Source organism: Acomys russatus, chromosome 10, assembly GCF_903995435.1.
Source record: "Acomys russatus chromosome 10, mAcoRus1.1, whole genome shotgun sequence".
In the NCBI taxonomy this organism is placed as follows: Eukaryota; Metazoa; Chordata; class Mammalia; order Rodentia; family Muridae; genus Acomys; species Acomys russatus.
The window spans coordinates 38,039,005-38,063,679 of record NC_067146.1 but is presented as its reverse complement, the minus strand read 5'-3'; the positions used below and the strand labels follow the sequence as shown (position 1 = coordinate 38,063,679).

Here is a 24,675-nt window from a genome sequence, read left to right as displayed (position 1 = left end):
GCTCAGAGGTTAAGAACACTGACTGCTCTTCCGGTGGTCCTCAGTTCAATTCCTAGCAACCACAGGGTGGCTCACAACCATCTATAATGTGATATGATGTCCTCTTCTGGTGTGTAAATGTACATGCAGGCATAATAAGTAAAATTTTAAAACAAAAAACTAAACTAAATAGAGTAGCTGTCTGTAAAATTGTGTTTCCTAACATAAAGATGCACTTTCCTGTGTTACCTCAGACAAGATAGACATGTTCAAAGATAACTTAATACCAAGTGTCATAGGCCTTTAATCTCAGCTTTCCGATGGCAGAAGCAGACAGATCTCTGTGAGTTGTGGCCAGCCTAGTCTACAGAGTAGGTTCAAGGCCAGCCAGGGCTAAACTGTGAGATTGTGTCACATAAAAAGAAAACATAACTTGAAGTTCACTTCAGGAACTGCTTGTTTCACAAAGGCTCTTCGTGATATGACTGTGCATCTGTATTTTGGGCTGCATAGGATGAGCACCACTTACATAATCTGTTTAAGCTCCTCTTTCTGTCCTTAGAGAAGTTCTTGCTTTCCAGTTGTACATCTGCCTTGCCTCATGTGTACAAGAAACCCTTCTATGTGGAGCTCTTTCTTAACCAGCAGTTAACTGTGGGTTTAATTTCCATATCTGCTGAAACAAATGATATCTAGGCACTAACATATTCGTGCTTATTTATTTTAGATCAGCCTATAGAGTGCATATGTACTCCTAAGTGAGCAGTAAGACCTGCCTGACAATATGGGCGCGGGGTTTCCTAAGATATCCGTACTCCCAGTGGTAAGACCACACTTATGAAACATTCTGCTTAGATAAGAGTGCAGTAGTCATATGAAGCTCCCAGCTAAGAGCCATGTCTTCCTCATCATTTGCCCTCACCTCAGCTGTCCTAAGTTTCATACACAGGGACAGGTTTTCTTGCTTAAACTCCAATGAATCTTTAAAAGTTACCAAATTAACACTGAGGCTACCTAGCTTCAGAGATTTTAGTGAAAGAATGTAAAATTCTAAGTCTCTTTTCAAGAGAACACTTTTATATGATAATTTGAAGCTAAGCTTAGGAAATGTAGTTTTTCAAAGTGCTGTATGATAGAGTCACACACACCCATTTTACACTTGCCCTGAGTGGCTTGAATGAGAGCTGTTTGCCTGGTGGTGTGGAACAACCCTGACATCTAGTGGACAAATAAAGTAACTACAAGGGATTTTCTCCCTCAGCAGATTTTTCTTTCTTTTTCTTCTTCCTTCCTTCCTTCCTTCCTTCCTTCCTTCCTTCCTTCCTTCCTTCCTTCCTTCTTTCTTTTTCAGGAGTTTTAGAATCAACATGTTTCTTTTATTTCTATTTTTACATATACATTTATATTATTAAACATATGTACAATAAACTACATACAGCAAGAAGAACCACGAAACAATCAGGAATTATATAAATGTTACATTCATAGTGTTTTGGCTATTTGTATTTGGCAGCCTTGAAGAAAACATCTTTCCTATTTTGGTGACTCTAAAATTCTTAGAGTAAATCAGTATCTATCATATCTCATATCTATCAACTTAAAACATCTACCTAGATCTAAAAGCATCTTAGCTCTTGAACAACTCAGCTTAATTGTAAAACAAAACTATCTGGTCTTCAGCCCCATCAGAGACTTGAGAAAGAATAAAATTAATTACCTGAGTAAACAGGAAGTGCAGGTTACCAGTTTCCAAAATGAAAAAAAGACAGAGACAATTTGCTGCCTGAACAGTCACCCAAAACTCTCTGTAACATTGGAGCATCATTTTCAGCCTTCTGGCCTAATATATCTGACAGAAATATTTGTGAGGCAGGAACTATCGAGGACTTGCTTACTCTGTCTTGGCAGAGTTTGGCTGTCAACTCTGCCTACATCCAAGCTTGCCCATTTTTAGACAGAATTCTGTCTGTGGCAGAAATGAGGATATTTTGCCCAGTGACTTATTTGCCACATTTGAAGCCATTTCCATAAGGAGTTTCTTTGATGTTCATCATCTTTTTTGAGGTAGGCTGGGTGTTGCCATGATTTAACCTGTCTTACTGTCAATGAATCTTTAAAATAATAAAAACATCTTTAAATGCCATATTCTGTAGGCCTCTGAGGCTTTTGAAGACATATATAATTATAGAATGATATCTATCTGTTAAACCTGGATGTATATTCTTGGGATAAAAATAGATTAGTAATTGACATGGCCATAATTTGATCATCTAACAACTTTTATTACTTAATTATCCTAAATAGCCTGCAATAGCACTTTCAAAGTATTGCAAGTAAACCTTGTATTATAATTGAGTTGTAAGGGTACAATACCTCATATTAGAGTAGAAATGTATAAAATGTGTGTAAAGAATAATCTTAAATTTGAATTCTATACCAATGCATCAAAATTACATTTATTTTGCATCAATATACAAAATTCTATACCAATGAATTAAAAATAACTTGTGAGTAACAATTAAGACTTTAAGTAGAGGGGTAGATCCAATAATCTACTTTTTGTCCTATCATACCTATATATTTCTTTGTTATACCTATATATTTCTATATTCCCTTTTCTTTCTTTTCAACCCCAATTTCCAAACCTAAGAATGAAAGTTAAAGGAAAAGAGAGACATCTCTGAGGCCAACCTCATTTTCTTTCTGAATAAGACCACTAATAACTTATAACCAACTCCCAGTGAAAATAAACATCGATAGTCCAAGAAAGCAACCAAAAACCTACCCAACCCCTTAAGGGAAATGGGGCGTCATTCTCCTAAGGTTTTTTCCAGCTGATTTAGGACAAATAATACCTTTGTGGGGACACAAATAAAATTGGGAGAAATGGTTAAACAAGCTAAGAATAGCATTTGTGGTCCAGTTTCTAAATGTTGAGAAATTCCAGCTTAATAGAAGTCCTGTATGTGACAGTCTGAAATGCTGGACCAATTGGGATTGGAAGCTTTCTTCAAAGCTGTCCTGGTCTGATGAGAAACAGCAATTGAAGCACTTGGTGCTGGAACATGAAGGATGCAGGATGTCAGCATTCAACATGCTGAGATGAATGAATCTTGAAAGGTCTGATCCAGCATCAGTGTCTGGTTCTTTTGTTCTGGAAATATAATTTCTCACAAGCATTATGCAGTCCTAAAATTAGAAATCTATGAGGTGTGTGGTATGCACAGAACAGTTAAGGCTGGCTCTCTGCTCTTTGTATGAACAGAAAAAAGTTATCTGTAAATCTTCATTCATGCCGTACAAAGAATGGCATCTAAGTCACAGGGTTTCTTTGACCAACAAGAAGCCTTGTCTATGCATATCATGTCTCAGCCAATCTCAGAGATATTGTCCTGTAGCAGGATTAGCAACAACAGTTAACTGCTTGTTCTGCAGATTGAATTCTTTACATCCTGATTGTAGCCCCCCTCCCTCATCGCTTCCCAATCTCACCCTCCTTCTCTCATCCCCTCTCCCTCTCTTCCTTAGTCCTCAGAAAGGGGAACCCTCCTCCCCTAACATCTGACCTCAGCCTATCAAGTATTATCTGTATAAACAGTATTCTCTTCCTCTGTGGCCTGGAAAGGCTGCCCTGCCAGGGGAAAGTGATCAACATTGGGAGTCCAGAGTCCATGTCAGAGGCAGCCCCTACTCCCCATATTGTGACCCACAAGGAGACTGTGCTGCCTATCTACTACATCTGAGCAGAGGGTCTAGGTCCTCACCATGCATGGTCCTTGCATTAGTCTATGTGTCTCCCCCTTATCTGCCTGGATTTGATTTAGTATTTTCTCATCAATGTTCATAAGAGAAATTGGTCTGATATTTTCTTTCTTTGTTAAGTATTTGTGTGGCTTAGATATCAAGGTGACTGTGGCCTCATAGAATGAGTTTGGTAATGTTCCTTCTGATTCTATTTTGTGGAATAGTTTGGAGAGAATTGGTATTAGGTCTTCTTTGAAGGTCTGGTAGAATTCTGTGCTGAATCCATCTGGCCCTAGGCTTTTTTGGGTTGGGAGACTTTTGATGACTGCCTCTATTTCCTTATGAAATATGGGCTATTTAATTTGCTTATTTGAACTTGATTCAATTTTGGAAGTTGGTATCTATTTAGAAATTTTCCATTTCATTTAGATTTAAAAATTTTGTGGCATATAGGCTTTTGAAGTAATCCCTAATGAATCTTTGGATTTCCTCTATGTGTGTCCTTCTGTCTCCGTTTTCATTTCTGATCTTGTTAATTTGAATACTGTCCCTCTGCTTTTTAGTTAGTTTGGCTAAGGGTTTGTCTATCTTATTGATTTTCTCAAAGAACCAGCTCTTAGTTTTCTTGTTTCTTTGAATTGTTCTCTTTGTTTCTAATTCATTGATTTCAGACCTGAGTTTGAATATTTCCAGCTGTCTACTCCTCTTTGGTGTGTCTGCTTTTTTGTTCTAAATCTTTCAGGTGTGCTGCTAAGTTGCTAGTATGGAACTCTCCAATTTCTTTTTAAAGGTACTTAGTGCTATAAACTTTCCTCTTAGCGCTGCTTTCATTGTGTCCCATAAGTTTGGGTATTTGTGCCTTCAGTTTCATTGAATTATAGGAAGTTTTTAATTTCTTCTCTACCCAGAGGTCATTGAGAAGGGAGTTGTTCAGTTTCCATTAGCTTGTAAGCTTTCTGTTCTTTTTGTTGTTGCTGTGTTCTAGCTTTAATCCATGGTGGTCTGATAAGATGTAAGGGATAATTTTAATCTTCTTGTATCTGTTGAGGTTTGTTTTGTGACCAAGTATATGGTCAATTTTGGGGAAGGTTTCATGAGATGCTGTGAAGAAGGTGTATTCTTTTGTGTTTGGGTGGAATGTTCTGTAGATATCAGTTAGGTCCATTTGACTCATGACGTTAGTTTCATTATTCCTCCATATAGTTTCCGTCTTGATGATCTATCTATTGGGTAGAGTGGGGTGTTAAAAATCTCTTATTATTAATGCATGGGGTTCACTGTGTGATTTAAGCTTTAGTAATGTTTCTTTGATGAATGTGGGTGCTCCTGAATTCAGGGCATAGATGATCAAAATTGAGATGTCCTCTTGGAGTATTTTTCCTTTGATGAGTATGAAGTGTTCTTCTCCATCTCTTTTGATTAGTTTTGGTTGAAAGACTGATTTAGTAGATATTAGAATGACTACTTCAACTTGCTTGTTGGATCTTTTCACTTGGAATATGGTTTTCCACCCCTTTATTCTAAGATAATGTTTATCTTTATTGCTAAGGTATGTTTCTTATATACGACAGATTGATCAGTACTGTTTTCACATCCATTCTGTTAGCCTATATCTATTTATTGGGGAGTTAAGGCCGTTGATGTTGAGAGATATTAATGACCAGTGGTTGTTGGTTCCTTTTTTTTTTTTTTTTTTTTTTTTTTTTTTTAATGTTGGTAGTGGTAGAGTATGTGTGTGAGATTCCTTCCTTTGTTTTTGCACATGTGGGATTATTTGTTTTTTGTGGATGTGGGATTATTTATATCTTTTGTTTTCATAGGTGTAGTTATCCTCCTTGGACTGGAGTTTTCCTTCTAGTGCCTTCTGTAGGGTTGTATTTGTGGCTAGGTATTACTTAAATGTGATTTTGCCATGGAATATCTTGTTTTCTCCATCTATGGTGATTGAAAGTTTTCCTGGGTATAGTAGTCTGGGTTGGCATCTGTGGTCTCTTAGTGTCTGCTTGACATCTGTCTAGGCCCTTTTGGCTTTCATAGTCTCTGTTTAGAAGTCAGGTGTAATTCTAATAGGTTTGCCTTTATATGTGACTTTTTCTCTTGCAGCTTTTAGTCTTTCTTTGTTCTGTATGTTTAGTGTTTTGATTATTATGTAGTGGGAGGATTTTATTTTCTGACCAAATCTATCTGGAGTTCTGTAGGCCCCTTGTATATTTATGGGCATTTCTTTCTTTAGATTGGGGAAGTTTTTTCCTATGATTTTGTTGAAAATATTTTCTAGGTCTTGGAGCTGGGAGCCTTCTTTTTCTTCTATTTCTATTATTCTTAGGTTTGATCTTTTCGTAGTGTCCCAAAATTCTTGGATATTCTGTGTTAGGAACTTTTTAGATTTAACATTTTCTTTGACTGTTGTATTGGTTTCTTCAGTCATATCTTCTATCCCTAAGATTCTTTCTTCCATCTCTTGTATTCTCTTGGTGATGCTTGTGTCTGTAGATCCTGTCCTCTTCCCTAGGTTTTGTTTTTCCAGGATTGTCTCGGATTGTTTTGTTTATTGCTTCTATCTCTATTTTTAGGTCTTGTATCCTTTTATTCATTTCCTTCTCCTGTTTGATTATAGTTTCCTGTCTTTCACTAATTTCTTTATGTGATTTGTTCAATTGTTTCATCTCTTTATGTATTCTTGTTCTAGTTTGAGGGATTTATTTTCCTCCTTTAAGGCCTCTATCATTTTCATAACCTCAGATTTGAAGTCTTTCTTCTGTACATTGGATGAGATATTATCTCCAGGGCTTGTTGTGGTGGTGGGACTATTGGTTTCTGGAGGTATCAAATGGTCCTGGGAATTGTTGCTTGTGTTCTTCCCATTCTGGTGTCTCTGGTGTTAGCTGGTTTTGTGGTCTCTGATGATAAGATAGTTTGGGGGTAGGTATAGACAATAGAGGGCCACTCTTTGCCCTACTCACTTCTGCTGAGATCACTGTCTCATTGGCTCCCTGTGTATGAGCCAGGGAGGCCAGTTCACTGTTTCGTTTGGCTCCCTGATTGTGAACCAGGTAAGCTGGGAAGCAGGAAGAAAGATATCAGAGCAGAGAACTGCTCCAGTGGGCCAACTTGCCTCTAGAAGTCAGAGGGCAATGTGTGACCCTGATGGTTTAGCAGCCTACAGCTCGTTCTGGATCTTGGAGGCCAGTGATTGCGCTCAGACCAGGTATGCTGCCACTAGTCCCCGGCAGGAGCTTGTGCCTGCCAGGACTGGGAAACTTTCTGTGGGTTGGCCTTGGGACCTGAGGTCAAATGAGCTTGTTTTCTAGGCTGTGTGGTCTCCAGTGGGCCAGCAGTGCAGATGCTGGAGTTTCCGTAGCACACAACTTTTTTTTCTATAGCACACAGCTTCCTCTGGGGCCTGAAGGTTAGAAATTACATTCCCTCAAAGAGTGCTGCTGCTAGACCTTGGAGTGGGTGGCCATGCCTGCTGGGACCCGGGGTGTTTTCTCTAGATTTTCTGGGTGGCCTGAGGCCAGACCTGCTGATGCTCCTCACAGTTTGGACGCCTCTCACCTGGGGATCAACAGCACTGGTGTTTTGTATTTCTCAGTTCAGTCCTTAGGTTACTGTACAGTCACTGCTGTCCTGTTGATCAAACAAGGTGTGTGTTTGGTCCACCATTTTGGATCCCCTCATGAAAGTTTTCGTAATTAAATTTATTTAAAGGGACATTTACACAGTGTGAAAAGAAATCAGAGTATACTAAACTGAGAGTGTTGCTGCTGCTGGTTTATCCTACGATGGCACACCAGTTTTTGTTTTTTTTTTCCCTACCACTGTGCTTATAATGTTTCCCTGCATCCATCCATCAATAGGCTCATCTTAGTTTTAATCTTAGTGTTTTATATCTTTAATCTTAGTTTTCATATCTTAAAAATATCTGTTTAGCCTTTAATCTCATCACTCAGGAGACAGAAGCAGGTGGATCTCTGCATTCAATGCCATGTTGGCCTACAGAGAGTTCTCAAGAAGCTACACAGAGAAACCCTGTCTCAAAAAACCAAAAGAAGGAAGAGAAGGGACTGGGAAGAAGGAGGAGGTTCATTTAAATTCTGGGTACACCTGTGGGGAGGAATTTGCACGTGTAAATGCAGTACTCATCAGGGTGTCAGATCCCATGAAGTTGGAGTTGCAGGGGATTGTGAGTGTCTGCTATGGGTGCTGAGCTCACCCCCATCAAGAGCACTCAGCATCCTTTTTAAATTATTATTCTCTCCCCACCCATAATAACATGCTTAGAAATTATTGAATGTATTTATTAACCTAATATTGCAAAATGGTGAGAAGAGATATAAAGATGGGTGGGGGCAGGGCATCATGAAAGAGCAACCTTGGAATTAGCTACCACCACTGTATGCAACGTGGGACTGAATGTGTAGCAGACACATGACAAGGGAAACACTTCTATTTCAAGTTCAATTCTTGCTGTTTCATACCAGATGAACACTCCTCTCCTTGTGTTCCTCTTCAATCCGGGGATAATGCAAAATATTCAGATTATGATTTTTCTTTTCCACAGCTTGCAGTAGTATCTGTGATCCCTCAGGAAATGCAGAATTGTCCAGTCCAAGCATCTTCAGGTTACAGTCTTTGTGAGTCAAAGCCTCACACAGCACCACCAGCCCAGCATGGTCCAAGGCTATCCAGTGGAGATTTAGGGTATTCAATGTTTTGCAGGTGTTGAGAGCCAAGGCCAGGTCTTGCTGAACTCACACGCCTGACCCAAATAACTGCAATTTTCAATTAGGATCCCTCAGAACTCCACATAACTGTTTGTGCCCAGTGTCTTGTATGTTATTGTTGCCCAGTTTCTGTTTTTGGTTTTGGTTTTTTATTTATTTATTTAGTTAGTTATTTGCAAGTAAGGACAGCAGAGATCTCATAGCATTCTGAAGTGAAATGGCAATCTGCTAGCCAGAACTCCCGGAGGGGAACTTTCAAAGCCTCACACAGTGTTCATTCCAGTATCTTCCAGGAAACTGGACCCCAGATCAAGCAGAGAGAGGTGTTTGTTGCAAAGGGGCTTGGTGGAGATGGCCACAGGCAATGAAGGTGAGGCAGCAGTAAGACAACATCAGTGTCTCCAGGACACAGTTTGGATGCTTCAGGGTTCACTCGGTAACATCACACCTTTGTTCTTCAAGGGATTCCCAACCAATGGGAGCTGTTTCACCTTGCAGGAGATGAAGGAAGTAGCAATTGTACCACATGCATCACTTGAGATGCCACTGTAGTGCCTTCACTCTGTATGCTGAGCATTTGAGAGCACAGCACCAACTCTCAACTACATCATTGGAGAGATTAGTGCCAAAAAGGTTTGGGCATTTCAGATGACGTAGCTGAAGAAGTGTGTGATGTAATGAACCATCTCCAAAGTTAGTCATGAAGCAACACCTTGGTGCATCAAGTTGTAGCAGGACTAGGCGCATCTTCTTTCACTGAGGCCAGACAAGGCAGCCCAGCTAGGACAAAGGGACCCAAAGGCAAGCAAACAAAGTCAGAGACAGCCCCTACTCCAAATATTAGGGGACCCACATGAAGAACAAGCTGCACATCTGCTACCTATGTAGAGGGTGCCTAGGTCCAGCCCATGCATGATCTTTGGTTGGTGGTTCAGTCTGTGTGCTGACATAGGCCCAGGTTAGTTGACTCTTTGTCTTCTGGCGGGTTCCTGACCTCTCCAGCTCCTTCAGTCCTTCCTCCAACTCTTTCCCAATACTCCCCAAGCTCCACCTATTGTTTGGCTGTGCGTCTCTGCATCTGTTTCCATCAGCTGCTGGATGAAACCTCTCAGAAGGTGCTAGGCACCTGTCTGCAAGCAGAGCAGAATATCATTCATAGTGTCAGGGGTTGGCTCTCTCCCATGGGGTGCATCTCAAGTTGGGCCAGTCATTGGTTGGCCATTCCCTCAATCTCTAATCCATCCTTATTCATAAACTTTTTGTAGGCAGGGTAAATTTTGGGTCAAAGGTTTTGTGGATGGGATGATGTCCTACCTTTCCCCCACTGGAAGTCCTGCCTGGCTACAGGAGGTGGCCATTTCAGGCTTCATCTCTCCTACTGCTAGGAGTCTCAGGTAGCATCACCCCTGTGAACTCCCAGGAACCTCTCCTGTCCCACAGATGCCCCCCCTACCAATTTCCATTCTCTTTCCCAGCCCTACTTCCCCTTCCCCACCTCTGGATCTCCCTTTCCTCTCCCCACCCAGGTCCCTCCCTCCATCTACTTCAAACGTCTGTTTTATTTCCCCTTCTGGCACTTGCCAGTTCTCTAGGTCCCTTAACCTTCACTTCTCAGTAAGGATGACCATTGTTTCTATTCACCTTCTTTATGTTTAATTTTGCTTGACTATTTGTATCTATCAATGTGATGCCAACTCCTATCTATATCCCATCTTTGTAAGGTTTTTATATTGGTGAAATGTGTCATTTACCATCGCTTGCATTAAAAAATACCTGTCATTTATTGGCCCTGATTTTTATTTTGGGAATCGTTTTTGGTTTGTTTGTTTGTTTGTTTGTTTGAGACAAGATCTCTAGCCTCAGCCAGTCTCAGATAACTTTGGCCTTCTAATCCTCCTCCCTCCACCCGAATGGCAGAACTACAGGTGTGCACTGTACCTAGTTTATGCCGTGTAGAAGGATGAATCCTGGGCTTTATGCATATGTGTTGCTTTATGCAATTGTAATTTTCCTGTAATGAGGTATAATAAAACTTTCCTTTATAACTGTGCTTTCAAGTCATACATCCTTTCTCAGAAGACATGAATAAAAAATCCTATGTTTATTTGGGTAACACACTATGTACAATCAGGTATTTTTATTTCATTTAAACCTTTCATCACCTGGTATATTAATAATAAGAAACTAGAGCTAAAACATTATTTTTCCTTAGCAATGTAAAGATGATTGACAAACCTAAATATACTTATGAAGAAAGATTTTGGGGTGTACCCATAAATTCTGATGGGAAGGGATGTCAATATATGAGAGAAATATTGATAATATAATTCCATTTATTCAGAAACATTATTTACCTACAAAGACACAGAAAACAAAATGTCCAAAAAGGCACACACAAACAGGCTTGTCAGGGTCATGCACACATAAAACTATTATTAGTGTAGAGCTGGAAAAAATGGCTTAGAGGTTAAGAGCACTGGCTGTTCTTCCAGAAGACCTGGATTCAATTCCCAGCATCTGCGTAGCAGTTCACAACTGTTTACAGTTCTGGTCCTAGGAGATCTGCCTCCCTCTTCTGGCCTCTGTGGGCACTGCCATGCACAAACCTTTATGCTGGTAAAACACATAACAATTAATTTTTAAAAAGTTATTAGTGGATTCTTCTAAGGAGTTCATATTGGACATTGGCAAGATGAGCACTGTTTTACTTTTGAATATATATAGTTCTTTACTAGTGAACATATTATCATGAACATGCATTACTTACATTATAAAATTGTGTTTTTAAGAACACTTTGTAATATGGGGGAGATGTGATAGTTTGCACTTTTATGTCCCCCAAAGGTCCAGGTGTTAAATGAAGCCACACTCTCCAACTGGGCACTTTGAGGGGCCTTGTGTGCATGCCTCGAATGGCTGTAGTGGAACCCTAGCCCCATTCCTTCTTTTCTCTGGATTTCCTTCTAGCTTCGAGAAAGATTTTCCCCAGCATGTGCTTCTGCCATGATGCACTGCCTCGTAGGAGACGGAAGAGCAGTGCACCACCTGCCCGAGAACTGCAGCTTCCAAGATTATGAGCCAGGGCAAGCCTTTCCTCTTTGATGGGCCTTATTTCAGATATTTTGTAACAATAGCAAAACAAAACAAAAAACAAAAAACAAAAAACAAAACAAAACAAAACAAAAAAGCTCAATACAGGAAATATTTAGGATCTTAACTGCAAAACAAGTTATAATGCTATGAATAAAGTAACTCGCCATAGAAAGCTAAAGAACGCCTAGGTAAAGAAATAATGCTGAGTGGACACACACCAGAGATGTTATCAGTGCCTCTGGAGTGACGTTTGTGTCATACCCTACTGTTCCCGACTTCCCAAGCACTTTACAGTGAACTTGTGTGATGCCTGGGGCCAGAAGGTGGGAGGAATCTTATATTTACTAATCCGTATCATAGATCTCTGTGGGATGCTTCAATTTCAAATAGTACTTTCTCTCACACTACCATTCTCTCTCTTTCCCACTCCACTTAACTATTTTATCCTTAAAATGTGGACTCTCATGGGTACGGTGGCCCACACCTGTGATTCTAGCACCCTGGAGTTGAACGGGAGGGCACAAGTTTAAGGCCTATTGGAGCTACATAGATGGCAAAGCCATTTAAAAAAAAAAGCAGAAACAATGACAAAAAAATTGTTAATTCACAGATATTTCTTATGCATTTAGATTTGGAGGCCTAGTTAGCAGAGTGCTACCTGGCATTCGAGAAAACCTGGGTTCTATCCTCAGCACAGGGCTTAACTGACCTTGGTGGTGCGTGCTTGCAATCCTAGCATTTGGAGACAAGATCAGAAATTCTAGCTAATCATTGAGTATATAGCAAGTTTTTGTTGTAGGTGTTGTTTATTTGTTTGGTGGTTGGTTTTTCAAGACAGGGTTTCTCTGTGTAACCCTGGCTGTTCTGGACTTGCTTTGTAGACTAGGCTGGCCTTGAACTCCCAGAGATCCACCTGCCTCTGCCTCCCAAGTGCTGGGATTACAGGCATGTCTCACTGCTGTTGGATGTTTGTTTTTTTGAGATTTGGTCTCTCCATATAGCCCTAGCTGTCTTAAAACTCAGTATGTAGACCAGGCTGGTCTGGGACTCAGAACTCACAGACATCTTCCTGCTTCTGCCTCCTGAGTGCTGGAGTTCAAATCATGCACCACCACACCTGAACACATAGTGAGTTTTAATGGACATTTCCTGCTCTTGTTTCTTTTTAAATTTCACATAAGAAATGTTTGGTTATCTTATTTTATGATAAGATCCTCCTATGTAACTCAATCAAACTCACAATTCTCCTGCCTCCATTTCCCATGAGCTAAGTGTGGCTGTTTTAGTGCCTGGCTTCTCTGTCTGTTATGAACTTCAGGCCCCACAAACCCATGTCGACCCATAGAGAGAGGTATGGTCCCCTCCTCTGAAACGCTAGTGGCTAAAAGGTGGGTGGTAGCATCATTGCCAGTTCATTGTTCATTGCATAGCTACTGGTGGTGGAGTATGGACTCAGAGCCAATGTTGACTGGGGTTGAGCTTTTAGCCACTGCCTTTCTACATTTGTGGTCAAAATCGGAAAAAAGAGCTGTTGCTCTAAATTTGAAGTAAAGCTGGAGGATATGCTTGGTCCTGCCACAAATTTCCCAAAGAATTGTCATTTCTATTGCATCTCCCGGTGCATCTTCCCAATAAAGTCCTGTGGTAAATAAGGAAAAGAATACCTTCTATTCTTTCTAAAGAGGCTCCTGGGGGCTAAATCCCATTCACATTGCCTGTCTTGGAACCTTCACTATTACACAGATACTTCTGTTTTTCACCCAAAATGCACCTTTTTTCATCCCCTGACATTTTAAATCATGTTTGGCTTTCATGGAGTTCAACTTGGAAATCGATGAATCTTGTAGCGTTCCTTCAGTGGCTTATGTAATAAACTTGACAGGACAGGAGAGTAACTTCTTTAGGGTGGCAAAATTGGAGCCTGGACTTGTGACATTTTTCTCCTGAGCCCAAGGTCACTACAGCAGTCTCTATTTGGTAAAAACTTGAATGACAAGTTTCTCCTAAGAGGAAACATTTAGACAAACAGCACCAGCTCTAAATGTGTGGCTATGGCTTGTTTCAAGCATGACTTCATCTACTGGCCAATGTGCTAATGAAGTTTCCGCAAAACAACAAAATCACCCATATGTCCAAACTGATGTTATTTTATCTTATGATTTTTCTAACTAAAATAAGGGACAGTGGGGACTTTTTTTCCTGGTCCTTGTATATACTGTAAGGCTCAAAAACATTTTATGGTAAAATATAAATAAAACTATAAAGAATAAAGAAATGGATAATAATGACTCCATCTTGCTGTTATATAATACACCTTAACTTATATATATATATATATATTTTTTTTAAAGGTCTAAGCAATAGAACTGTGTCTCAAATCCCATTCTCTCATTGCAATAGCTAGAGATAACCAGTAATCTTCATTCTGTATATTAACCCATAAGTATTTACATAATACCTTTGAATTTAGCTTAATTTTAAGCACAAGACTTTGCACTGGGCAGGTGAAATGGCTCACAAGATAAAAGCACTTGCCACCAAGCCTGACAACCTGAGTTTGATACATGTAACCAGTGTGGTAGAAGGAGAAAACTAAGTCCAGAAAATTGTCTTCTGATCTCTATGAATATGTTACATGCACTTGTGCGCACCCGCGTGTGTGCATATGGCATAAAGGAAAAACTTAGGCTTATTTTAAAGGATTAATTTATCCTTTGTGTATCTTACATGTATTGTTCCACATGTATTATCCATCCAGTGTTGTTTTGAGATTTAGGTTGTTTAGAGGCAGTAGCTACATATGTTTAACTCTGTGATACTGCAAATAGGATTTTGTCCCATGTAGTGGAAGTTTTGGTTATGTTATATAAACATGTTTCTGTTTTGAGCCCAAGTGTGGGATGTTAAAGTGCCTTTAGCTTATTCACAGCTGATAACAGCCGAGAGGCACGTGATCTTTGTCAGCTGGGAAGTGCCTTGTGCCATGGTCTTTACCAGGTGGAAAACATCCATGTGCCATCTGATAGGGTATAAATAGGATCCCAGTGAGACACACACACACACACACACACACACACACACACACACACACACACACAGAGAGAGAGAGAGAGAGAGAGAGACAGACAGACAGACAGAGACAGAGACAGAGACAGAGACAGAGACAGAGAGAATGAATCACTTCAAGACACTCTTAGAGAGAAATGCTGCTTGGGAGAACACTTGAAGAAGGCTGCTGCTGTCTGCTGTTTAACTGGACTACTGGAATCCTGATGATGAAGAGTAGAATCACCACAAGGAACTGGGTCTAAAAAGACCTACATCCCCTGTCTCTACTAACTTTCCTCTCTTACCTAAGATCAGTGGGTTGGAAGGGAGGTAGAGGCATTATGGAACCCCAAATAATACAGGTTTTTAAAAAATCAAAGCATACAGTCCCAAGTACCTTTTGTAATTGTCATGGCTAATACATAGGATTCCCTAATGACTTGTACTCAAGGAAACTTTCTGGAATCGTTAGTCTGAACTCTTTGCAGTTTTTAAAATTATTATTATCATTTGCTATGTGGGTAATTAACTGGAAAAACAAGACAAGCATTTTTTAGAATGACCATCTTTTTCCATGACTTGCACTTTACAGAATGAAAAGCTCACAGGATATCTGATTTCTAAAACTGCTCTCCGGTATCTATCTTCCAGTGCAGATTCATTTTCTTCTCCATCCTGATTTTTTTTCTCAAGGGATATAGTTATAATTGTGCCTTTCCCCACCCTCCTCTCTGTCATCTGAACATATTCTTTCCCAAAAATTGCTTGGTATGACTTCAAATGGCACACTATAAAGCCATGTAACTGGAAGCACATGCTTGACGTTGTTTTAAGACAAACATTACCTTGCTTGGGAATAGCTGTAATTTCATATGCCAGTAAATTTCTGGAGAGATGGTTTTGGATTGAGAAGGCTTTTATTCAGATTTCTGCATAAACAGATGGGAATAGAGATGTTCTCTTTTTGTTTCATGAGCAACACATTCTGAGTCAGCACTATGAGTTCAACTGCATCTGCTCCCACTGAAGAGAGTAACATAATGAAAATGGAAGTCAAAGAACCGTTGTCTTTGCAGCATTTGTTCTGACCACCTCTGCATGCTGCGGGGAGAGTGCATAATCGTCATAAAGCAGGAGACCCTGAGAGAGTGTCATCCAGCTTCCCTAAGAACTGGAAAGCCACAGCTTTCAGTGTCTCCTTCCTCCTTTTGAGCCTACATTGTTGAAGGACATTGCTCCCAAACTCTGCAAAATAGAGAACATTACCAAATAAATCTGTGTCGCATGGGGTTCTTTGGATGCAAACAACAAAGCCTGGCTAACTTGCTGGAAATAGTCTGAGAAGCTTAAAGGACTTTGCAAAAACAAAAAACAAAACAAAACACTGAACAATTAAACCCCAAGAAAGAACGCTGTAGGGATCTTGATGAAGGAAATGGGTGGACAGTCTCCTCAGAGAACAAATAGCCTTCTATCAACACTGATATCCTTATCTATCACTTGCACCAGGCTCAGGGTAGGGAGACACTATTTCCAAGGGGAGTGTGTGTGATATTGTTTTGGGACAAAGTCTCATGTAGCTTAGGGGGCCTTGAGCTTACTATGAAGCCACAATGATGTTGACCTCCTGATCCTCCTGTCTCCACCTCCCCAGTACTGGTATTACAGGCGTGTGACACTTTGTCCCACTTGACTTGCTGATTTTTGCCAAATGGTCCCTCCTTGTATGTGTGCTGATGGCTAAAGGAAGGAAACAGGGAAGAAAGTTTCACTTTCACGTCCCTCCTGGACTGTGTGTAGTCAGAAAAGGCAAGCTAGGCGAGGAGAAAGCAGGGCTTTCCTGTTCAAGAGCAGAAAGATCAGCTGTTGAGGACAGCCTGGGCTCACCCCTCCTGGGGTGCACTTTATCATGAGTTAATGTAGCTATCTCCTGACAGAGCTTCCTCACACAGTACTAAAAAGATCTAGGAACCCTGAAGGAGATGGCCAAAGAAGAAACAAACTCCAAGGAGGCATCGGGCTAACATTGTGGATGTCAGTTCCCTCTAAAACATCTTGTCTCATGCTTGCATTACATAGAGCAAACTTGCAAACTTGATGGAAATCTGGTCACTGAGCCTTTCTTCCTCTGCTTGACTGTGAAACAGGCTTCTTAGAACATCTTTCCTGCTTTGTTTTGCTTCTTCATTGCTGCTTCTGTTGCCAGTGCCTAGAAAGCATATAAATGTGCAGGCTACTGTTAGGCCCCCAGTTCAAGTCCTGATTCTACCACCTCCTTTCTGGGTGACATTATCTGCCCTATTCCAGCTAGTAAGAGTGACTGCTGTGTACTCCTTACAGTGTCAGACACCCCCGAGTCTTCCTTCTAGATAAGACTAACCCCACTCCATGATAGAAATCAATTCAGAACTTAAGACTTCTCTCCAGTCTCTAACGCAAGACCACGTTCTGTGGTACAGCTTCCCAACCCCTTCTTACTAAGACAACTCACATTTTTTTCAAGCTGTGAATTCTTTCCCTCTGTAGAAAAGAATAAATTCTACTGTTCAACTACAGGTGAGACCCTGGTAGTCTTTGGCCCAAGAGTATTGGTAACAATTTGGGGCATTAAATGTGAGTGACTGTAAAGTCAGTGTTCCCACCACTTACCAGCAATAGAGCATGAGTTAGACTTTCACGAAGTGTACTGATTGATCGGGTGTTCATTTCATGGGGGTGGGGTCAGCTCTGTGAGTTCATTCCTGCTCTGTCGCGTCCCTTCTGACCAGCGGAAAATAAGGACACGACCCGAGCATTCTTCTCCAGGCAGTTTATTCAGGAACCTTTTCAGCAAGCTTCTTCTCCCGCTCGCTCGCTTCTCCTCCCCCAACACTTCCACGCCCCTTTATATCCTCTGTCTCCACCAATCAGCAGCCCTTACGTCGGTAGCTCCAATTGGTTCCCGACAAGGCTGGATGCATACGTCAGAGCAAAGCGTGGCCCACAACCCGAATAAGGACTTGTTTACCAGGAGCAGAATTGCAAGTCATCCTGCCTGGCAGGTTGCCAGGCGCCATCTTAGTGTGGGCGATAGCTTCAGCTTCCCACACTGCTCAGCACCATCCAAGGGATGCTGCCATTTCCTTTAAGGAATGCTTTCTAACCAATTTTGCATGGCAGAAATTCCCCGTTGGAATTTGCTTTTAAGGAATAATATATATTATTCTACATGTTCCTGTTTAAATTATCTCAGTGTGAAACCCAGCGTGTGCATGCAAATGTGAGTGCATTTGATGAGATGAGGAGGGAACCTAGCATATTACTGAATGTGTGATGGTTAACCTCAGTTGTCAAGGTGATGAGATCTGGAATCACTTGGGAGATGGACCTCTGAGCATGAGAGTGGTAGATTATTTTACTAGGTTAATTGAGGTGGACAAACTCACCTACTGTGGGTAGCGCCATTCCCAGGGATCTGGACAGGGAAAGAAGGAGAAAGTGAGCTGTGCACACGCTTTCATCATTCTCTGCTGCTCGAGGGCAGATGACCACAACTGCCTCATGCTCCTGCTGCTGTGACTACCCCAGCATGATGAGCTGGAACCTTGAACCACGAACCGAAATTCACTTTCTCTGGTGAAGTTGCTTTTGTCAGGGCTTTTTATTGCAGCAGCAGGTAGAGTAAGACAATCCTATACCAAGCCATTTAATGGTATTATATGATTTTTCTAAGTATGTATGTAGACACAATTTAAAGGGACTATTTTTCAGAACATTTTTTAAGCTAGAAGAGAATTGCCCAGTGGAAGTACAAGTTTTGATGAAAGAAGACGCCATTCTCCTGAGGGATCTGAGCCAGACTTAAAACTGAAGCAAAGACTCAGATTTAATTTAAAAATTCCTTGCCGATGCCATGACCTCCATTTTTCTCCATGAGATGCCTTTTAGAGCCTGCCTGCAAAACAAATTCAACTCACATGAGAATGTAAATCACATTAGGGTATGAAATAACATATGCTACTTACTGGCTTCAGACAAGTCGTATAGTGGAGTTTAGGTTGCCACAAACATCGGGGTACCTAAGAAGATCTTTTATTTCAAGGCCTGAAATGATTAAATGATGAAAATTACTCTTTAATAATTGAATGTGCCATCTGTATAAGGCAGTGTGACCTTTCACCCACAGTCTCTCATGCTGTTCTAGAATTTCTGCAGTTGGCACATATGGTATCAGAAATACATTGATATTCTTCCTTTGAAATACTAGAGCAGCAGACTTAAGGCAGCTGTTTTTGTGCTGCCAGGTCTCATTGAAATGTGGGCTTTAAATGCCCTTGGCTTGTCATTTCGAGTTAGCATACGTTAATCACAAATCTCCCCATAATATAATTCAGCCGATGCCTGAAACTCAATATAGTGGAACATTTGCTGAATGGTGCACTTAGCAACACTCTCCAGCCAGATTGTATGTGTTTTCCATTGACATGCCTTTTCATGCTATATATGTGCCCTCAGAAATGACTTGTAGATTATAAGCATTCCTTTTTCTGTAACAACAGAATACCGATAGTTTTCACCATGCTCCCCACACCCTTATTGGGAATGCACAAGGACTGTGACATTTGAAGAGCTAACCGCTCCAAGGTTTGGAGATTGATAGCACTACTAAAATATTGGTATGGCCCTGCCACCCTGTCAACATGGTAATTAGACAGCCATGAAGGGCTCTGTGTGTCTTAAATGTCTTCAGTTCAATGAGTACTTTTACAGTAGTCAGAGTGAAGAGATGGACTTCAGTCATCATAAGCATAGTTTTTTCTGTGTCTTTAGGAGAAGAGATGTAGGCACGCGATGTAACCTGTAGCAGATGGGGTACTGTTTATCTGGTGGCCTCCGACAGGCTATTTATCTAAAAGTTCAGCTGTCAGGCTGCATTTGAATGCATTTGGAGTTGATCTTAGTGCTGCCTTCAGAGATAAATGTGACTCTTCACTTCCATTTAAAGCCTTTGTATGGATGCTTAGACAGATTAGAGGTAAATACAGTGAGCTGTTTTTAAAATATGCTTTATATTTTATGTTTAAAAGCCAAACTGTGGGGGAAGGAGTCATAGAAAACGGTAATCAAATGTGTTCCTCACATAAACTGACCAGCAGGAACCAAGAGAATTTATCTTGTTTCCTTTGTTGATACATGGCATTGTTCAAAATTGAAATGCTGACATGTTGAACTTGGGATAGAAATTCATTGAGCATTAAGACATAACATAAACTGGGTTATATTAACCCTTTCCCTCCAGCAACATGTTAAACTAAAAATAGAAAATGAAAATTCATTCATTCTTTCATTTAGTTAAAAATACCTATGTGTTCTTCTATAATGGGGTACAGGAGTATTACCATCACAGAGGAGACATTTGATAACTTAACCATAGGATAACATGGGTATCGAGAATGTAAAACAAATATGCATAATACAAAGTAATCTTTATGTGTATGTAGGAGGGAGATGGCTCTGGTTATGCTGGCATCACTGGTTAACCCTTCAAATGCACTTTTCATCTCTCTCAGCTATGCCTTACCCTTTACAGGAGGTACTGACTGAGTTTCTGTGTGCTCTGGCTTTGGAAAAATAACAGGAGGAGAGAGACAAAGAATTTGTGATATGAATTTCTCCTACTTTGTCAGACAAAATGATTTCTGCAGCCTTAAGCCCACAGATCTGATTCAGAAGAGCAGCAGCTGTTTCTGATCCAGCCTCCCCTGTAGTCCCTGCTAATGATATCATCTTGCTTTCACTCTTCCTTCTAAGAGTACCACTGTCCTTTGTTCTTGTAACTCCAGCCACGCCTCTGTGTTTTGTCCCTTCATTTAAGTATTTTAATGAACTCTCCAAGTTGGCTACTCACTGATGCAGAGGGGTAAGGAGCAACAGGAGAGTAACAGAGATGTTACCTTTACCCTTGCAGCACATCCACTCCCTGGAACACAACAAACCTATTTAAACTAAAGCCATGCCATTGTTTTTGCTACCAACAGGTGGCGTTAGTAGTCATACTCAGAAATATATGGACAAGATTTCTTCAGTTTGTTGGCCATTTTCATCTTCTGAAAATGCTTTAAATATTAACTCTATACCTGATGAATGCAAAAATCTAAGAGAGTGCTTGGAAACCATCTTAATAGCCACACATTTGCTTATGACTAAGGCAAGAACAGAGAGTACTTGAGAAGCAAGGAAGAAGAGGGGAAATAGGATTTGTATATGTATGAGGAAGATTTTGCAGGGGGGGGGGAACCAGGAATAATTTTGAAAGACAAAGAATACATTGAATAAAACAATAAGCTGAATAAGAACAGAGAAATCCATAAAACTGTGGCAAACTATTTTGGTTTGCATTAATATATTATGTCTAATATATCTCTAATATATTAGAGATAATATATTTGCTATATACATCAAACTATAATATCTCTCCATATTCATGTGTTGAAGTCTTAGCCACCCAGTATGACAGTTTAGACACAAGGACTTTGAGGAGCTAATTATGGTTAAATTAGGTCATAAAAGTGGAGTCCTAAGCTAAGAATACTTCTGTCCTAAAGGGAAAAGAAGTTACCAGGGCTTTGTGTGCACAGAGAAAAGCACACATGAGATGTGAGAACATAGAAGGTTCTGCTCAGTGAAGGCCAACTTGCCAGTGTCTTTTTTTTTTTAAGCTTTCCAATTGTTTGTTTGTGTGTGTGTGTGTGTGTGTGTGTGTGTGTGTGTGTGTGTGTGTATGTATGTATAATGTCATTTTCAAAAAAAAACAAAAAACAAAACAAAACCAAAGCTCTTCAAAAACAAGCAAACAAGCAGGCAAGAACAACAACCTGCCTCCGTCATTTTAAGGCCACAAGCCACAAGCTGTCTCTCACAGTCTTGGCTGTTTGGGCTTGGCTGTCATCTCTGAGCCTGCAGTGCTGGCTTCTTCCTTGGCTTAGCAACCATGCCCTGTGATGTTGGAGCATCTCCCTCACAGACACTATGACACTAGTTCTGGCAGCGTGGTTTCCCCTGTCCCAGTTCTGCAGTGTGGGTGGCATCGTGACCACACATCAGGGTTCATATGGCCTGAGCTCTTCCATATGTTCCTGCCAGGGAACAGATGTCCTGTAAAGAACATGCTGGACACATGGAAGACAGGGGTAGGCCCACCTCCAGCTTCCGGGTAAAGAATGTGAATCAGTTCTCTAATCCAGCCATTTCTTTAGGACCTCCGCTCAGGAAGCTTCCTGATCCTGTGAAAACAAGGCCAAGTCTCCAGAGTTACACAACACAACGAAGGCCGACCTGTCCACAATTTCCATTTTAATATGAATGGGGTTCTGTCCATGATAACTTCATCTGGAGAATTACATAACTTGATTGGACAACAGCATTTAGTAAAATTTGCTTCAAGAGTATAGAGCATTTTAAATACAAAAATAAGTCTTCTAACTAAAAAGAGTGCTTGAGCAGCCCTGGTTATGCCCAGAAACAACCCAAAGTCACAGGGAGGGAGATCTCCAGCTGAGACTTATGATTACATGAGCCTAGAACCTCTAGGCAGTTAGATAGAGAATTTATTGACTTCTAATTTCCTGTCCAGTAGAGGACATTAGAGAAGAGGCTGCAATGAGCCATCACACTCAGGATGTTCCTGGCCTTCTGCAGAGGACAGTGGGATTACCTGAGAGGCAAACAACCCCTGTAGGGAGCCCTGACTGTCATTAGAACAGGTGGGCACCCAGGCCAGCTGTAAGGATTTGTACTGGCCATCCCACAAGGATCCAAACTCGACTGGAATCTTCCTCCTTCCCATTCCTGATATGGCTAAATGGCCAGAATCCCCCGCGGTACATCTCAGGCAAGGCTGGGCTGAATTTCTTCCACCGTTTTGCAGAATCACTGCACTCAGCCTTACCTGGCTACACTCTGGCCGTGGTGCAGGATGGCCTAGTGGCCAGGGCTCCTGGTCCTCTGTGCTCCAGAACACCAGGGCACAGGTACACAGTTACAGGGCACAGTATCTGGCCGCTGCACGCATGCCCACTGGCTTCTGATCTCTTGCACGCCCGTCTTGCGTCCCCTGCCACTGGCAGCATCTCCGTCCTTGGTCGTCTCCATCAGCCCAGTGCCAAACTGTCCATGCGGCTTTGCATGTGGCCTCTCAGGCTTCCCAGAGGCGGGACCACCCATGCCAATGTCTTGATGTTAGATTTATAACCTCCAGAACCATGACAAATTGTGTTCAAGTCAATCAACCTGTGGTAGTCCCCTTGTTGTACCCGTAGCAAAGTACAGTTACCAGCTAATCATAATTCAGAGTGAGGCTAAATGATGTTGACTAACATAATAGCCTTTCCCAGAACTCAGAAACCATCAGTGTTTGTGTTAGTTTGGGTCCTTCAAGAATCATCTGCCGAGATAGGATTATACATGCACGCTCTTCATTAGGGAAATGTTGGGAAAGATAAAGAGAAAAAGCTCCAGAAGGGAAGGAGAAGCTTCCAACACGCCTACAGTTCTAACACCTGTGAAGGGGAGAAGAAAGCAGTGTTGGCTGGCAGTGGTTCAGAATACCTCAGAGTTCCAAGAAAGTTTCAAATAGATTTATGGCGGATCTGTAAGGCGAAACCCCTGACTGAAGACATTCGGTATTAGCATCTCTATCATGTTCAGTCTTGACTAAGCAATCTGTAGGAAGCATAGCACTGGGATGAATACGGTAGAGGTGTCTGAGCCACAACAGCTGAGGTCATCAGGCACTTGTGCTTTGATATGGGCATTTCATAGCCATACTATATATCAAGATGGCTTTTTAGCAGCCATGGAGACCAAATCCTTCCAAGTCTAAAACCAGAGAAAACATGCACCCTTGCTCCAGCCTTCTGTAAAAGCTCTAAGAGCATCTTGGATTGGATACACTTAGATTATTTGCCCCCACCCCGACCGCCTGAGCCAGAAAGCACTCTATGCCTTGATTCTCTCAGGTCTAATGTTTCATGCTTCACTTTCATGTCACGAGTTATGTCTTAAGAGATAGTGAACAGCAAGAAGCACATTCACTGAGATGATATATATAAATCCCCAGAATATATTTATTGTTAAGTACTTTTTTTGTAGCTTCCTCCAGGTTGCTTTCCAAAGGCTCTAGCAGTTCAAAACTGTGCCAAAGATAACCTTCATCATATCTTCCCCAGCAGTGTTAGCTTCTTTTGTAAATGTTTGCTGATTGATACCACATTATAACTCATTACTACTGTGACTTACAGTTTTCTTGTTCTAATGATGATTTTAGTCTCAGCACTTCCCTCAGACTTACTTCTCTATAAATGGGCTCATCATATCCCCTCTCACTTTCCCATTTTGCTTTTGCACTTCTCTTGTGTATAAAAGCACATTTCATATTATAGCATGCAGTCCTGTTTGATGTGTGCCTGACAAATAGACGATGGAAGAGGAGCCTGAACTCTTGGTCATGTCTTTCCTCCTTATTTATGGTCAGTGTTAGATACTTCATTAGCAAGTTACAATGTAGACCAGCATGCCAGTAATATGGGAAACCACTCCTCCATCCATTTTTAGGAGAAAAAGAAAAAAAGGTCTTTGCTTAAGGACACATTTCTATTACTCTCCCATCTACCTACAATTCTCTACACTCACGTGGAGTCAACAGTGCTCCAATTTCAGTCACTCTGGATCTGTCTTCCCGGAAATCCTTGCCATGCCCTCTGTGTACAACTATTACATTTCCAAAAGTTGATTTTTTTTAAAGCATAGATTTACATTAAGAGAGGTTTATATTGTTGCCATTATATATTGTAACTACTAAACGAAAATAAGAGAGTTCATTTATATATTACCTAAACCAAACCATCCATGAAGCAACTACATTAGAGTACACTAACTGCCCGAGCCAAGTCAAGGGTAGGACTGGGAGTTTTCAGACAGTGAGTTTTGCTGCACTCTGTGTATCATCCCAAACAAGGGATGAGAGAGTGGAGAGTCATTTATATCTGAGGCGTGAGCTCCTGAAGGGCCAAGGACTTTGTACACTATGGACACTAAAAATTAAAAT

The 24,675-nt window shown here is 41.0% G+C and overlaps 1 pseudogene; it reads right to left on the bottom strand.

The window, feature by feature from the left end:
* Window positions 1-22,212: 22,212 nt before the first annotated feature.
* On the bottom strand, window positions 22,213-22,744 carry LOC127194131 (uncharacterized protein C10orf143 homolog; annotated as a pseudogene).
* Window positions 22,745-24,675: the final 1,931 nt, after the last annotated feature.